The following is a 13,785-nucleotide window of genomic DNA, read 5'->3' on the forward strand; positions in this document are numbered from 1 at the left end:
ATAGAACTATTCTGGCAAATTGCCGGATGATGCTGGATATAATTACCAACGAAACGTCATACTCAAATAGTTCACTACTTTAGCCCGGTGGGCTAAAATAGTGAACTATTTGTCTTTTGTCATCGTGACACTTTTTTACTGATTGGCCGTGTCGGGTGGTGGAGGGTTACGACACATTTATAAACAATCTTGATTTGAAGCTTTCATGACTGCAGGAATCCATACTCTTTGGTTCTTTCGGTAAAGTCACGTAGGTATAAGATAAAATAAATCACGAAGTTTCGGGCGCAACACAAGCGTCCATCATCAGGTGGGAAAGCATGGTCTGCTGCTGAGGCATACTGTTTTAAAAGGTTTGAAATTGGTGTCGCTCAAGGGTTATAAAGAAGTGGCCAGGGCTAGTGATGTTAATGTGAGAAATTAGCATGTAACTGTAAGATAGAAGAGCAGCCTCCTAAACGAGGGCACGGAAGTGGCTATGTTAATGTGAGGGATTAGCATGATGTTAATGTGAGAAATTAGCATGTAACTGTAGAAAAGAAGGAGAAGAAGAGCAGCCTCCTCAACGAGGGAGTGCAACCCAACGGGTGCAATCCAAAGGGCCTGTGAGCATGAGAGTGCAATCCAAAAGGCATGCGAGCATGAGAGTGCAATCCAAAGGCATGAGAGTGCAATGCAACGGACATGTGAGCATGATAAATCTAAGAGAGAGGCATAGAGAGAGAGACAGAGAGTCTAAATAACAGCTGACATATGCAGGTTGGATGGAAACACCACAGTCAGTTAAGACTTTACCTGGTTAATAACGTCATTCCAATGATTGCCCAGTTTGTACCCATCCTCTCGGTTGAAGTTGTGTCTGTGTTTATATATCTGGATGGCTTCATGAACAAATCTCTGAAGGTAGCCGGTAGGTTTGCAGAGTACCTCCGTCTTGGAAAAATCAATTTCGTGTGAGCCCACAGCGTTAAAACAATGATCGGCAACAGCAGAGGTATTGGGCCTACCGTGTTTCAGATCTGCCTTATGTTCACAGACGCGGTCCGACACGTCGTTTCGTTTCCCCAGTGTAACTGCTGCCGCAACCACAGCTCAGTTTGTAGACCCCAGGGTATTGCATGTCAGGAATCACATTTTACAGATGGGATTAAATCACGGATTTTGTGTATTGTATTGAAACGAACCTGGATCTTCTGTTTGTTTAAGATTTTGGAAATCTTTTTGGTAACCCCTGCTATGTACGGTAAAGTGATGGTTTTGGTTGGATCCTCAGAAGGTTGTCTCCGCATGGCTGGGGAGACAGCTTTGTGGATTGTATGGTCCGAGTATCCGTTCATCCTGAGGGCTTGGTGTACGTGCTCCAACTCACTGGCTAGGTGATGCTGGTCGGAGATGCAACGGGCCCTATGGTGTAGTGTTTTGATGAGGGAATTCTTCTGGGTTGGATGGTGGTGGGAGTCAGGCTTTAGATAGGCATCCGTGTGGGTGGCTTTCCTGTGGACCGAATGTCCCAACGAGCCATCAGGTCTCTTCTCGATCAAAACATCCAGGAATGGTAGCTTGCCATCCTTTTCCACTTCCATGGTGAATTTGATAGACGGGTGTATGGAATTGATGTGGTTTAGAAATTGGTTCAGTGCTGGCAGGCCATGTGGCCAGATGACAAACGTGTCATTTACGTATCTCTTCCACAAGGAATGACGTAGGGTGGATGTCTGGATGGCATCTGTCTCAAAATGTTCCATGAAAACATTCGCTACCACAGGCGATAAGGGAAAACCCATTGCGGTACCCTCATTTTGTCTGTAGAATGGACCATTCCAGGTGAAGTATGTGTTGGTAAGACAGTGCCTTACCAAAGTTGGTACATCTGGATTCAGTCCTTGTTGGACTAAGTCTTCAATGATTGCAATGGTGTCAAGTACAGGTACATTGGTGAACAGAGAGACTACATCAAAACTGACAAGCAAATCATCCGGGAACAGTGAGATGTCCTTGATTAGAGAAACCAAGTGAGCTGAGTTAAGTACAGCTGAGGTGAACTTGCCTGTGAAAGGAAGCAGGGTCTTAGACAGAAATCGGACCAGTTTGTAGGCATGTTTCTAAATGTGGAGGGAAACCCTGGAGGAACCGGAGAAAAATCCACATGACCAAGGGAGAGAGAAATGCAAACTACAAATACAAAGCAAGTGTCAGGGTCGGGATCGAACCCACGGCCTCCTGTAAACCAGGCGAGGGAGTTAACATCTCGGCACCCCGGTGCTCCCGTCTGGTTATCGAGTTGTCCGTTTCATCCGTCTTACAGGGAGAGATGCACAGCCCACCGTGACCGTCTCCAATGTTTCCTTTATCTCATGGCATGTACACCCAAAATAACCAAAGAGTATTTATAAATAACGCGATCTAACCCAAAAACGTTTGTTATGTATAATATTGGTCGCGGAAGCCTACGTATAATAATAGGGGTTTTCCCCTTTTTTCTGGCAACAAAACTGAAACCTTTTTACAAGGATTCATGTCTGCATTAACCACAACACCTTCAGTCAAAATGCAAACAAAAAACACACTATGATAATATATGCATTGTCCTTGAAACTGATTGGTCCACACCAAGGGACGGCTTTCTTTTGAGCCTCGACCCAATTGGTGCTCGACCAGATGACGCCAAAAGGCGTACAGCTCAAAGACAATGCACTATCAAAGTAATGAGGGCTCGGGGTGAGCATCTACATCATTAGACCTCCTTTGCCAGTACCAAAATATACTAATGAGGTCTAATGATGTAGATGCTCACCCCGAGCCCTCATTACTTTGATAGTGCATTATCTTTGAGCTGTACGCCTTTTGGCGTCATCTGGTCGAGCACCAATTGGGTCGAGGCTCAAAAGAAAGCCATCCCTTGGTGTGGACCAATCAGTTTCAAGGACAATGCATATATAATCATAGTGTGTTTTTTGCTTAAATTTTGACTGCAGGTATTGTGGTTAATGCAGACATGAATCCTCGTAAAAAAGTTTCAATTTTGTTGCAAGAAAAAAGGGGAAAAACCCTATTATTATATTTTGGTACTGGCAAAGGAGGTCTAATGATGAAAGCCTACGTGTTAAACTGACACATTTATATATTTACGCGATCTAACCAAAAAAAACCTCTATTATGGATTATCATAACTTATTATTAATAACCGCCATTTACCACTTTGAGGCCACGTGAAGTGTTGAAAACCTGCTGGGAGGTCACAGAAGAGACCCAGGTGTCATGGGTTGACTGAGATGACTGGCAGATGCACCAACTGTGCTCCCCACTGTTCCAATTATCTGTGCTTTAGCCCCACGGCACTCCGCTCTTTGTTGTGAGCGTCGCTCCTCTGTCTTCCGTTGTTGCTGGAGGGCGACTGCCTCCAACTGCCCAGTAGCGTCCTTCACGAGCCTCCTCCACAGAGGCCGATCTTGACACTGCTGGTACCAATCATCGGAAAGTCCAATCAGCCCCACATCATTCTATACCACGGCAATCCATCTCTTCTCCAGCCTGTGCCGGGCCCATATAGCCCCATCTATCTGGCCGAACAGAAGCTGATTGGGAATGCAGTGGCTGGACATATGGGCTACATGACCCAGCCAACGCAGATCACTGATTGGGACTGTGTCCATCAGTTAGCGGCTAAAACACATCAACTTGGCACAGTAGGGGGCACAGGTGGTGCATCGGCCAGTCATCTCTGTCAGTCAACTCATGGCACCTGGGTCTGTCCCGTGATCTGCCAACGGGCTTTCGACACTTAACGTGGCCTTAAAGTGCACATAGCCTGGCACAAGCGCCATGGTGGCGTCACCATCACTGAATGACTAATGGTGGCTGTTCTTGTGTCCAGATCTTTCAAGGATTAGTGAACTCCTCACACAATCCAGTGTGGCTAAACCCAGGATGGATCGTAGGAAGGTTAGCCGGAATGTTTTAAACCAGCGGAGATTTTAATTTAGAGGGCTATACGTTTTGCAAGCACAGAGCAGGGAGGGCATAACTGTGGCCAAGAAGACCCGGAGATTTATATGGAGCAACAGGCCAGGTAGCTTCCATACAGTCTTACATAGCTGATGAAAAGATAATACCGCTTGACTGATTCAAAGTGAGACCTAGCCTGCCAAACCGGAGGTGGTCATAAGCACACTCCCCAAGTATGGAAACTTATCCATTTGCTCAATAACTGCCCCTTTTGTCGGCATAAAATACGGCGGCAGGTGCATCTTTTTTGTGGGGCTGATGGTAAGGCCCCATCGTAGCATGCTCCAAATTCAGCAGTAGCATCTCTAATTCCTCAGAGTGAGCAGCAATCACTCGCTTATCCGCATACGTTATATTATTGACCAATAGAGAGCCATTCCTTGAACGCACCTGGGTATCGATCAGCCTCCTATTGTATCTATACCAGAGGGGAATTCCACCGGTACATCCATAGAAAGGTTCTCGAAACATAATTTATTTTAAGATAATTTATTGATACTTATTTCACAGACTAGATCGCTTTATAGCGCCCCCACACACACCACACTGATATTTTCGTCTTTTTCAACCACCGCATGCCTAGGGAGCTTTTGATTGGCTGGACATGTGTGAAAAAGAGCTTCATACAGTGAGGGAAAAAAGTATTTGATCCCCTGCTGATTTTGTACATTTGCCCACTGACAAAGAAATGATCAGTCTAGAATTTTAATGGTAGGTTTATTTGAACAGTGAGAGACAGAATAACAACAACAAAAATCCAGAAAAACGCATGTCAAAAATGTTATAAATTGATTTGCATTTTAATGAGGGAAATAAGTATTTGACCCCCTCTCAATCAGAAAGATTTCCGGCTCCCAGGTGTATTTTATACAGGTGTAGTGTTGACAAAGGAGGCAGAGACTTCTTTGTAGGCAACACTGTTTATTTACTCTAACGTCAGAGAACGTCCCTAACACGGACAGGTAGCGTCCTCTCCCACCTGGTAGCCTAGAGGATACGTCCTCATACTTAGTGTGCCCTCACACTATACTCTGCTTAACGGGTACCGCCACTGGGCCGTTCGCACCTGGCACTGACAAGGGCCGGAGGTTGGAAGTCCCAGGGCACTATCTAGATGTCTTGAGTCTTGAGGTGAGTGCGGACTGACTCATGCTGGGAAAGCTGCCCTTTATATCCTTCCTCTCCCAACCGTCCTGTCTCGAGAGGGTCTGGGTACAACCGTTGGCCCCCCCAGCCCCCTCCCTAAGTGGGCTGTGGCCCCCTCACCCCTGGTCAACGGTTATTGTAGCTGTGACTCATACAATACTACTATGCAGGTAAGTATACATGTTGCGCGTAACAATGACGCTACATCACCCCTCCCCTCGTAGCACACAGCCGTCTTGGCTGTAACAAATCTCAATAACAAGGTAACAGTAACAAACATACACAAAATAAAACATAAAAATGCTGCTTTTGAACATTAAATGCCCTAACCCACATATACAATGTAAAATACAACGTTTTAATAAATGAATCAATGAACAACATGTTTGTGTGGTGTCGATTGGCATGCTGTGTGGGGGGGGGGGGGTAGAAAGAGAGAGAATCAGTGGGGTGTCAACGAAATCGCAGGGTCTTTGATCTTGTCCTTGTGGCTGGGCCCGTCATGTCAGGTGCAGCCTCCGGCTGTGCCTGTGGGGACGGAGCCGGTGGCGACGCTAGTCCTGCAGCGTCTGTGGTTAGAGGCACAGGTGTCAGGCGATCCCCCTGAGCATTTGACGCACTCAATATCTTGTTGGGCACATCACAACCACGGCCAGAGCTAAGTATGCATGTGTGAGGAGTGCGCGGGTGCACGAACGGTTTCAGACGCGACGGGTGAATATACCAGGAACGTCGTCCCCAGCGGATTATAATAATTTTATTTGTGAGCACTTTTCTGAATACTCAAAGACACTTTACATAAAATCATAAAAGCAGCAAAAACAACATCAAATGGTAAAAACACTAAAAACACATCAAACTTAGCTAAACATTAAAAGCAATTTTTAAAAAGTGAGTTTTAGTCAATGATTTGAACGCTGGAAGGTCGGTGCAGTCACGGATTTGTTTTGGGAGAGAGTTCCAAAGTGAGGGGCAGCTAGGCTCTGTCACCCCAGGTTCGATGCTTGGTCCTGAGACGTGGAGTCAGGAGGTTGGCGTCAAATGAGCGAAGGCTACGGGATGGGTTGTGGCGGTGGAGCAGGTCAGTGAGGTAGGAAGGGGCCTGGTTATGAAGGGCTTTATGTGTGAGGAGGAGGATTTTGAATTGAATTCGTTGTAGGACCGGGAGCCAATGGAGGTTCTGGAGGAGAGGGGTAATGTGGTCATCGGTGTGGGTGCGAGTGTGCAGATGAGCAGAAGAGTTCTGGATGTACTGGAGTTTATTTAATGTTTTGGTTGAGGTGCCGTATAGGATGCTGTTGCAGTAATCGATTCTGGAGGTGATGAAGGCATGGGTGAGGGTTTCTGCAGCGGAGAAAGAGAGTGATGGGCGAAGTCTGGAGATGTTTTTGAGGTGAAAAAGGCAATTCTGGTGATTTGTTTTACGTGGTGTTCAAAGGAGAGGTTATTGTCAAAAATGACTCCAAGGTTGCGACTTTGAAGGGATGAAGACAGGGTGTAGGTGTCGACAGTGACGGAGAAACTGCGAATGGATATAGTGATAGATTTGGGACCGATGATGATCATATCTGTTTTGTCGCAGTTAAGTTTAAGGAAATTGGTGTGCATCCACGATTTAATGTCAGCGAGGCAGTTAGAGAGAGTGTAGTGGGTGGCGGAGGTGATGGATTTGGTGGAGATGTAGAGCTGGACATCATCGGCATAGCAGTGAAAGTTAAGACCATGGTGGCGAATGACACTGCCAAGGGGAAGCAGGTATAGTATGAAGAGCAAAGGACCAAGCACCGAGCCCTGGGGGACACCTTGGGACAACGGAGCGGTGGAGGAGGTGCAGTTGTTGATGTGGATGAACTGTTGTCTGTCGGTGAGATAAGATTGGAGCCAGGAGAGGGCGGTGCCAGTGATGCTGAGGGAAGATTTGAGGCGAGAGAGAAGAATGGTGTGGTTGATAGTGTCAAAAGCTGAAGTGAGGTCCAGGAGGATGAGGATGCTGAGGTGACTAGAGTCTATGGAGAGGAGGATGTCGTTGGTAACTCTGAGGAGGGCTGTTTCAGTGCTGTGTTGTGAACGGAAGCCGGATTGAAATGGTTCGAACAGGTCATTTGAGGAGAGGTGGATTTTGAGTTGTTTGGCGACAGTGCGTTCCAGTATCTTAGACAGAAAGGGGAGATTGGAAATGGGCCGAAAGTTTGACATAATGTTGGGGTCAAGTCCAGGTTTTATGAGAAGGTGGGTCACAGCAGCCAGTTTGAGTGAACATGGAATTGAGCCAGAGCTGAGAGAGGAGTTAATGATTTTTGTGATGAGTGTGGAGATAGCTGGTAAACAGTCTTTGATGAGGTGGGATGGGATGGGGTCCCGGACACATGTTGATTTTTCATCCCTGTCAAGATTTTAGACAGCTTCCCCGGCGACACTGGGGAGAACTGAGACAGTGGCTGAGAGGTGTGGTGGGGGGGGGGGGGAACAAATGATGGAATGACAGAGCAGACAGTGGTAGCAGAAGAAGAGTACAGGTTGGTGTAAATGGTGTCAATTTTGGTCTGAAAGAATGATAGAAAGGTGTTGCATTTATCAGTTGTGAATGAGTTGAAGATATTGTCACTGGGTTTGAGAAGTTTATTTACTGTGTAGAAAAGAGCCTTTGGGTTGGTAGAACCAGAATGTATGAGGTGTGAGTAGTAGGTGGACCGGGTAGTGTTAAGAGCTTCCTTATACTGCTGAAGGTAATCTGTGTAAGCTTAAATTTCGATGCTTACTTGAAACCGGATTCCCACCACCATCCATCCCAGAAGAACTGCCTCATCAAGACTCTATACCATAGAGCCCAATGCATTTCCGACCAGGAACACATTACCAGTGAACTCAAGCACGTACACCAGGCTCTCAGGGCTAATGGCTACTCCGACTACACAATCCGCAAAGCCATCACTCCAGTCATGAAGAAGGATCCTCTTGTGGAGCCACTCAAAACCATCACCTTACCCTACATTGCAGGGGTCACTAAAAAGATCTCCAAAATCCTGAATAAACACAAGATCCAGGTCCGATTCAACACAGTACACAAAATCCGTGATTTAGTTCCATCTGTAAAAGATGCTCTTCCAGACATACAGTACCCGGGCGTTTACAAACTAAAGTGCCTCTGTGGTAGTAGCTACATTGGAGAAACCAAAATACATATCTCGGACCGCATCCGCGAACATAAAGCAGACTTGAAACACGGTAAGACGAACTCCTCGGCCGTGGCAGATCACTGTTACAATTCAGTGGGCTCACATGACATTGACTTCTCCAAGACGGAGGTTCTTTGCAAACCAACTGGCTACCATGAGAGATTCGTTCATGAGGCCATTCACATATACAAGCACAGAGACAATTTCAACCGAGAAGATGGATTCAGGCTTAGTAACCACTGGAAAGATGTGTTAAATCATTTCTGTTCTTAATTAATTGTAATTTTACGATGACCTTCAGACCGCAGCTCTTTCGCCAGCATTGCCTCTTAATACCTCTCACACCACGGTTAATGGTATGGTTTACAACATGGAGTATTCTAGGGCTTCGCAGCTGTCTCTCTCCCCCTCCTCTGTTCCGACCATGGACGAACTCGTCCGTCTGAACGGGGCCCGTAGCTATCCGTGGTACGGAAATTTGAGGGTAAGAATCCACCCATTTTTTCGCCATATAGCATTGTGATATATAACGACTTATGGTTGGTAGCTTAGCTGATTGGAGAATATAGAGTTTATTGATAACATGAAGGTAATTTATATTTTAGTTTTTATTGGTTCACTATATAGTACTGTGAATAGCTCAGATGTGTAGTCATTTCTGTGACCAGTCACCAGCAAATCACCCAGTTATTTCAATGCTAAATTCGCCTAGTTATTTCAATGCTAAATTCTCCTGTTTTGATTTGTACTAAGTGCCTCGGTGAATGTGTATGCTCTGACTTCAACGTAACTATTTCTGTAGCAGTTACAAGCGAATGCCTTAATTTAGCTATTTCAATGCTAAATTCTATGCTAATTCCTTTTAACAATGGGTGCCTCTGCGGATGTGTATGCTTTAACTTTTAACATAGCTATTTCTGTGACCAGTCACAAGCTAATCATTCAGCCTTTTCAATGCTACATTTTATGCTAATTCCTTCGTCAAGGCTCTTTGTTCCTCTCACACAGCTTAAAAGCCGTGATCTGAACGTGGCTCTCTCACTCCAGCGCTGTCCTACCAGACAGTCTCGCTCCCTTCACCTGATGAAGGCCGCTTGTGTTGTGGCCGAAACGTCGTGAGAATATTATTGTGTTATTTTATTTTATCAATTTATTATTTTATTCTCATTCTACGTGACTTTACCGAAAGAACCAAAGAAGACTGTGTAAGCTTGTAGATGAACAATTAAACCAGTTTTCTTATGGAGCCTTTCAAGCTGACGCTTACGGGATTTCATTTTGTGCAGAATAGGAGTGTACCAGGGAGCATAGTGAGTGAATGAGACCGTTTTAGTTTTGATGGGAGCCAGATGATCGAGACTGGTGGAAAGTGTTTCATTGTAGTAGTTGGTGAGGTCGGAAGGGTTGTCAGTCACGGGTGGGGTGGAGGAGGATATTTTGCTGGCAAGAAAGGCTGAAAGGGCAGGACTAGAGATGGATTTAAGATTTCTGAAAGAAATTGTCCTTTTGTCCTTGTTTATAGAAATGGGGAGATCAATGTTCATGGTGATTGCCAGGTGGTCCGAGATTGTGAGGTTGTGGGGCTCGAGCAGCGGTATGGTGAGACCAGTAGAGCAGACCAGATCCAAAATGTGACCACGGCTGTGGGTTAGAAAGTTGACATGTTGGGTGGAATTGAAGCAGTGTAGCAGTTCCAGGAATTCAGTAGCAAATTTACAGTCAGTGTCAATGTGAATGTTGAAATCTCCCAGGAGCAGAACAGAAGGTGAGATGGCAGATAACTGAGTTAAAAAGTCAGAAAAGTCAGAGAGAAAGGAAGGATTTGGTTTGGGGGGTCGGTAGATTATGGCAGTGACCAGAGGAGTGGGACCAGAGAGTTTGAAAGTGATGTGTTCAAAGGACTGAACAGCAGGGATGGAGATGGTGGATGTTTTAATGTCCTTTCTGTACACTGCAGCGACACCACCTCCCTGCCCCTCAGATCGGGGTTTGTCCATGTATGTATATCCTGTAGGTGTAGCCTGGTTGAGTGCGAAATAGTCCATAGGTTTATGGCAAGTTTCAGTGATACAGAGAAAATCCAGGTTATTGTCAGTAATGAATTCATTTAAAATGAGGCTTTTATTGTTTAGTGAGCGGGTGTTGAGCAAAGCCAGTTTCAGGTGACTTTGCTTCGTGGTGAATTGAGAGGACCGAGGGATGGGGCGGAGATTGGTTAGGTGCACGTGTCGTATGTTGTGATGACGTATTAAGGAAGTTGTGGGGCGCAAACAGGACCAGATGGATGGAATGGAGTTTGGGGTTGAGTAGTTGTAATTGAACATACGACCAGAGCCTCTGTGAAGCGGACGGCGAATTAGTTCAGTTTCTCGGTGAATGTCAATGCAGTCCAAATGAAGGTGGTTGTTGATTGAGTGGAAGTCGGTGGTAGAGTGGAGTGGTGGCATTATCCAGGTGTGGAGCTAGCACTAGCTTGTACCCAGATGCCCGGTGTCTTGTAAATGGGAGGGTGTCCACGGCTCCCAGGCGCCGCTCCGGCTTCTCGATGGTGGCGCCGCGACCGCTGCGTGACGGGAGCCGTGGGAGCAGCTCAGGCAGACCCAGGGAGCAGCAGCTCAGGTAGACCCAGGGAGCAGCAGCTCAGGCAGGCCCAGGGAGCAGCAGCTCAGGCAGGCCCGTGGAGCAGCAGCTCAGGCAGGCCCAGGGAGCAGCAGCTCAGGCAGACCCGGGGAGCAGCAGCTCAGGCAGGCCCAGAGAGCAGCAGCTCAGGCAGGCCCAGGGAGCAGCAGCTCAGGCAGGCCCGGGGAGCAGCAGCTCAGGCAGGCCCAGGGAGTAGCAGCTCAGGCAGGCCCAGGGAGCAGCAGCTCAGGCAGGCCCAGGGAGCAGCAGCTCAGGCAGACCCGGGGAGTAGCAGCTCAGGCAGACCCGGGGAGCAGCAGCTCAGGCAGGCCCAGAGAGCAGCAGCTCAGGCAGGCCCAGGGAGCAGCAGCTCAGGCAGACCCTGGGAGCAGCAGCTCAGGCAGGCCCAGGGAGCAGCAGCTCAGGCAGGCCCAGGGAGCAGCAGCTCTGGCAGACCCAGGGAGCAGCAGCTCAGGCAGACCCGGGGAGCAGCAGCTCAGGCAGGCCAAGGGAGCAGCAGCTCAGGCAGGCCCAGGGAGCAGCAGCTCAGGCAGACCCAGGGAGCAGCAGCTCAGGCAGACCCAGGGAGCAGCAGACCCAGGGAGCAGAGTCTGTATACATTGAGGCCGAACGACACGCACCACCTCGACCGGCCCCTTCCATGGTTGGGCCAACTTAGACGAAGTACCTGTTGGGATCTGGGGGCAATGGAGCCACACAGTGTCTCCTGTCACCCATTTGTGGTTGGAGGTACGAAGACCCGTAAGTTGTTCGTTGGCCCTCTGTTTAGCGTCTGACTTGACCCGGGATGCTTCTCGAGCCTCTGTGAGCCTGTCTATGTTGTAACGTAAGGATTCGTCAAATTTTGACACATGTTTAGAGCTAGTCAGACTCAGCTGTGCATCAATTGGGGGACTGCTCTCCCGTCCGTACATGAGGTAGAAGGGAGAGAATCCGGTCGGGGCATGGAGAGCCATGCAGTATGCTGCTAGAACCCCAGTGATACGCAAAATCCCAATCCAATTGAGAATCGTTGACATGATGGCTAAGCATAGCCGTGAGTGTTCTGTTAAGTTGTTCGACCACACCGTCTGTTTGTGGGTAGTATGGTGAGGTACAAATTTTGTGGGTACCCAGCAGAGCGCAGACCTCTTTGAGCAGTTTGGAGCAAAACATTTTCCCTTGGTCAGTCAATAACTTTTCGGGCGCACCCTTGTCCATGACATAACCATTTACGAATGCGTCCGTAATAACCTGTGCAGATTGGTTGGGGAGAGGCCAGGCCACAGGCCACTGTGTGAGGTACTCAACCCCAACCAATAAGTATCTATTTCCCCGGGTAGTAGTTGGGAATGGCCCCAGCACGTCAAGTGCGAACAACTCATTAACGCGAGACACTTTGATGGACTGTAGGGGCGGCCGACAAGGTGTAGTGGGATGATTCCTTCGTGCACACTGGACACAGCTCCTGAGTATGTTGCCACGTCATCAGCCATACCTGGCCAGAAAAAAAGTCTGCTTGAATGGTGTCCAGCGTCTTGTGTACTCCCAGGTGAGCCAATTGCTCATGAACGACACGCACCAGTTTACCTCACAGAATTCTGGGGACGACGATCACCTGCTTGTTTAGAGTGTCGTCCCAGAAAAATAGGAGCCCGTTCTGCATAACTGTTCTGGCTGAACGACCCAATTCTGCAACCCCTTGGGAGTTCACAGCACGCCGGCGCAGTCTAAGCAGCGACGTGTCCTCCATCTGGAGACGCCCCCACTCGGCGATGTCCAGGTTGAGCACAGAGTCGCATGGCTTAGTACCCTCATCCTCCTGTTGCATGGGCGTTTGCGCTCCCGCCGCAGCTGCCATTGGTGTGGTCGACTGGCAAGAGGGCTGCTTGAAGCGACCTGAGCCGGATAGGCAAGTGCAGGGCGAGTGCTGTGGTAACCGCGACAAAGCATCAGCATTCGAGTGCTGGGTCCCTTTCCTGTATTCCACGCTAAACGTGAAATCCTGAAGTATCTCCAACCATCTGGACAATTGGCCAGATGGTTGGTCTACTCGCAAGGCGTACTGTAACACCGCGTGATCCGATCGGACCCGAAATTCACTGCCATACAGGTAAGGTCGATACTCACGAACAAAGTGAACAATCGCAAGCAGTTCGCGGCGCATGACGCAGTAGCGTTGTTCTGTCGGTGAGAGAACTCTACTACCGTACGCAATGACCCTCTCCACGCCATCAACGATTTGAGATAGAACAGCGCCAATACCTGTATCACTGGCGTCGGTGTCCAAGATAAATTGCTTGTTAAAATCGGGGTAACTGAGTGTCAGAGCATCGGCCAGAGCATTTCGAAGGTTTGAAAAGATTCCTGAGCCTCGTCCCAATGAAATTTAACACCTTTTGCTCTTAAGGCGTGGAGTGGTTTGGCAATTGTGGCAAAGTTTGCAACGAAGCGCCTGTAATACGATGCAAATCCGATGAAATTACGCACTTCCCCCACCGACATAGGTGTGGCCCATGTCCTCACGCACTTCGTCTTCTCAGGATCTGTAGCAATGCCAGACTCACTAACAATGTGGCTAAGGTATCTGACGGATTTATGCATAAGATGGCACTTCTGTGGTTTAAACTTTAAGTTCGCATTCCTCATTTTTCCGAATACAGCTCACAGCCGTTCGAGGTGCTCATCAAAGGTGCGGCTAAAAACAATGACATCGTCTAAATATATTAGACAAGAGTCCCATTGAAGACCGGCCAGAACGAGTTCCATGAGTCTCTGAAATGTTGCTAGCGCGGAGTGGAGTCCCATGGGTAACCGATTAAATTGGTAGAGACCTTGT

The sequence above is a fragment of the Petromyzon marinus genome, chromosome 54 (assembly GCF_048934315.1).
Source record: "Petromyzon marinus isolate PM22_M1 ecotype Great Lakes invasive population chromosome 54, UKy_Petmar_22M1.pri1.0, whole genome shotgun sequence".
NCBI classification, from domain to species: domain Eukaryota; kingdom Metazoa; phylum Chordata; class Hyperoartia; order Petromyzontiformes; family Petromyzontidae; genus Petromyzon; species Petromyzon marinus.